Consider the following 4,643-nt stretch of genomic DNA (forward strand, 5'->3'; position numbering starts at 1 on the left):
GTTTTAGTCAGGGATGATCCTGCATTGAACAGGGGCCTGGACTAGATGACCTTGTGAGGTCCCTCCCAGCCCTGCTTTCCTAAGATCATATTACCCACACTGTACAGATATAGGAAACTGAAGCACAGGGAGAATAAGGACCAGAGGCGTGTAAGGTGAGATTTAGGCAGAATTTCGGTGCTTAGCTGCTGCTTAACCCCGGAGATACCTAGACTCTTTTAAAACGCAGTCAGAGAAGGAGGTGATGCCTGCTTGATTGAGTAGCCCAGTGGTTAGAGCACTTGTCCAGTAAGTAGAAGCCCCAGGGTCAGATCCTTCCTTTGCCTGAAGAAGTTTTGAACTCATATCTCCCTAGGGAAGGGCCCTTGGCAACAGGTTAGTCTGGTGAGGAGACATTTTTCATGTCCTCTGGTCAAACTGTGCTACTGCGAAGGAAAGAATTTGAGACTATTTGGGCTGGAAAGAGGGAACAGGAGGGATTTTGGCTACTGGTCAGTGTAGTGTGGGAACCTTGGGTTCCTGTGCTTGCTTCTTGCAGGCTTGTTTCTATATTTTATCCAATGCTTGGTTTGTGTAAGGTACAAAACTGCCCTTGGAACAAGTATTTGTTGTCTGGACCTGCCTTTCCTAGGTAAGTGCTCTGTTCTCACTACTGGGGGCTGGATAGGGTGTAAGCTTAGTGTGACCCATACTAGTACCTGACCTTGGACTGGTACCAACTTCTTTCTGTCTACTCATTTCTTCAGCCCCTTTCAATTAGTGCACAAATGTTTTTGACTCTTCCCTGTACAACTGATATTCTCTACTCCCTCCTCCTGAGTCACCTGAGGCTCAGCTGGTCTCCTAGTACCATCTTATACTCTGGGTTGTGTTTCAAGGGGAATACTTGTGTGACAAATGTTACTGCAGCTCTTTTGGGTCACCAGAAACACTGACATTTCAGCATCTTTGCCTTTCCTGATCTTGCATCAGATTTCTTTTGTCACATGCACGTTGGTAGGTTTGTGAAGTCAAGAAGCTTGTGACACTAGGGCAGTATTGCTGTCACCAGGGAGGGAGGACTGCCTGTGGCAGGCTTGGCACTTGGCAGCCGTGTGCAGCCTGCCTCTCTACATCTCTGCCCTGTTAAATGGGATTGGCTGATCTGAGAGCAGGCAAAATGCCCTTGCAACACATGGGCATTAGCATAGGTGGGCAAGGCCGCCAAGACAGCATAGCTGATCAATAAGTGTGTTTATACAGGCAAGGCTCCATGCCAGAAAGCCCCCTAATGATCATGTCCCGTGATTAAAGCTGGTCCCTGGGCAAAGGAATATGGCACCGATAATTCTGCTGTCAGTGAGATTAAGTTCTGAAATTAAAAACCAGCTGCAGCCACATCCAAGGATTAGCATAGGGCTCTGCCAAACACAGCTACATAATGATCCAAGAGCACAGACCTTCAAGGCTGGGGTGTGCCTGTGTAATGATAGAGATGTAAAGCTGAGGAAGGCTTCTCTAGCTCTTTATGAGTCTCCATGTCTCCCCCATAATGCTCAGCCCCTTTGCTAACTGATCATCACACTGTAGGTCAGCTAGAAGCTGACTAGCCAGGCTCTGCCTCTGCAGATCTGGCCTAGGGTTTGAACTGAGGGAGTGAGGCTATATCACTGTCTTCAAACTGCATGGAGGCTTCAGCCAGGTGTGCAGGATCTAGCCCCTCTAGCAGTTTGGGAAGTGAATCTCAAAAGGCGAAGAGGGAAGATGCTGAATCTCCTAAGCGCATGCCCTCATCCTGTGTCTTGGTGACTGCGTCACACTTCCTGGACTATTTGGTCTCAATCCTGGAGTGTACTGCTGTCGCACAGCATTTTGGAAAGAAAAAAATAAAGTCCATTGCACTCAAGGTGAGGACGAATATATCTTTCTTTCTGGGCTGCGTCACTCAGACCGAAAGATGCCAGGGACTGGGACTGAATCGCTCATTCTGTGAGCGGCCAGCAGCGGCACACGGTGTTAAATAAAGAAGCTGAATGTACCCGCATGCTGCAGAACAAGTGCTCCATGAAGCTGGAAACAGGCACAGCGGTCCGTTTGCAGGCTGCTGTCACGCCGCTATTGACATCGGCTATTGCTGACACTAACAATGTGCCTAGCAGTAACGCTGCCTGCTTCACAATAGACTCGCAGAGAAGTTCAGCTGGGTGGAAAAACTCAAAAGGGAGCCAGCACCTGCTTAAAGAAGTTCATGAACTTGTTTCAGTTTCAGTGTTCTGTCACCCCCGACAAAGACCAGAACGATTAGATGTGACAGTGGCTGAAGAAAAGAAAACCTCAGGAAAACAAAACCTTTTCCCTTTCTCCTCCCCCTGTATTTTCTAAAGGACCCAATAGAGGGTCCCCCCCTCTCTTTTTTCTTTTAATGTATGCTGAACGCAGAAAACAGATGGCAGCTAGTAATTCCACATGGACTTTCACTGTTCTGTGCACATCGTGTTATTCCAGCTCATCTTAGGTTTGCATTAGCAGCAGGTACAGGATGGAAAACCATCCCATTGTTAGCTCTAGAGAGATGGGCCCAGTACATTTAGGTAAATGTGTGCTGGCTTCAAATCCTGCCCGCCCCTTGGATTTTGCAGACGTTCAAGAAAAAAGTTTGGTAGACTTCAGGCCTCCCACGCTTGTCAGGTTTTCTTCCCTGCCCGTCTCAGTTCCCAGCCAGCAGCAGAAATGCTGAAAATCATGCAAGGGAAAGGCTGTTTCCAACACGACCATGAGCAGAAAGTGCCATGAAATCTTGTGTGAGAAAAATCTATTCCTGCCAGAGTGACAGCCAGTTGGGAAGATTTGAAAACCATCATTAAAATCATAGCATTTGTTGCCGTGCAGGGATTGTGGGACAATGGCATCTAATTAGAGAAAGAACCTGATGTTCCTATTAGAGCCAGTCAAAAAGTAGGGGGGAAATATTCACAAAAGACACTTTTTCCGGTTTTTTTGTTTTGTTTTGTTATAATTTCCAAATTTCCCAACTACTTCCTGCCCTCCTGGATGTGATCTGAATGTGATTGCTAGGCTAGCAATGGCTGTTGCTGTTAAAAATAATTGTGCGTAGGCTGCTTGCCAACCTGCGTAAAATAATCCTCTGTTACTACATGGAAATATGTGTTTACAGGGACCCAGTGAGCACTAGATCCCAGAGAGGTTAAAGAACTAAGATTGGCTGCTTCTGAGTTTGTGACGGGCAGGAAACATTTATCAGCTCTCAAGAGGAGTCTGAAGTGACACAGTTCTCACCATGACACCCTGCTGTCCCATCGGTTGCAGACCTACTCAGTTGTGACTAACGGGCAGGTAGGGGAAAGCTCCCCCTTTCCAGTGGAGCAATGTTAAGAGCAGGATGATGCCTTCCCGCTGTCATTAATATGAAGAAATAGGGCGTGTTTCCAGCAGCGAGTGGCAGTGGGAAGCAAGCGCTCCTTTGGAACGGAGCTCCCATGTCTCTTTGAACATCTGCTGGCTGTGCCTGGTGCTCCGAAAAAAGGTGTCGCAACCCATAACATGCCCAAGCTGTGACAACAAAGAGGTTTTTCTTCCATGCCTGTCTTCTCCTCTTTGGCAGGGCTCGCACACATCATTCCTGGGCTTGAGGTCTTTCACGCTGGAATAACTTAAAAAGCGTCCATGTACATAGGAATTTAAATTACATTCTGTGTGCGGGTGTGCGCGTGCGTGCATAATCCTAAAAGGAAGGAGCTGAGGGAAGGATACACATTCTGTTGAAAACTACTGGTTTGTTCGGTACCCCCTACATGAACAATTTCATATTTCTGTTTTCTGAGGACACGGATGCCTAAAGTTACACGGCTAAATCCATATTTGTCTGGGAGCAATTGGGTTCTTAGCACTTTTTAGAGCCGTCTTGTTTTCCTATTTAGATATAGAAGCCTAACTCAATGTCACTGTGCTTTGGTTTTTCATAAATTTTGGCTATCATGTTTTGCTTCTGTCTTGTGAACTCACCCTTTTTTTTCCCCATAAGAAAAATCACAGACAAATGCTCTGTAATTACATATAGATTTCTCAGTGTACCATAATCTCGGATGAGTTACAAAGGATCAGATCATGGCCCGGCATTAGTGGGAGATTAAGCTAGCCTGTTCCTGCCACATCCCTGCGGTTGGTTGCTAGTAGGTATAGCGTTCCCTCCACTCAGCACTTGGAAGAGGAGACTGGCTGAAGCCTGCGCTCTATTCCCTCCCCAGGGCATCAGCTAGTGCAGCTGAGCTAGTCGCCCGTGTGTGTTAAGTGGAGCTGGGTGATTTTTTTTTTTTTTTTTTTTTTTGGCAGGGGAACAAATAATCAATTTGTGTAGTCTAATGGAGTTTGAGGAGGATCAAATCTGTTTGTAAACAGGGGGGCAAATTTTGTTAGTACATTTTGTGGGGGGGAAAAATGGGGGAAGCCTTAGCCAAGAATTAGAATCACATTTTTGTGCTGACTCTTGACTTTTTGTTTTTGTTTCATAATAAAAACCTGGAAAAAAATAGCTTGGGTTAAAGCTGAACCATTTTTTTTTTCCCCCTGGATGTTTTCAGTTTGGCCACCAAATCAGCTTTGGTTGTAACTTGGTACTGACTGGGGCCAGGAGGGGTTAACACTTT

The sequence above is a fragment of the Alligator sinensis genome, unplaced genomic scaffold (genome assembly GCF_000455745.1).
Source record: "Alligator sinensis unplaced genomic scaffold, ASM45574v1 scaffold628_1, whole genome shotgun sequence".
NCBI classification, from domain to species: domain Eukaryota; kingdom Metazoa; phylum Chordata; order Crocodylia; family Alligatoridae; genus Alligator; species Alligator sinensis.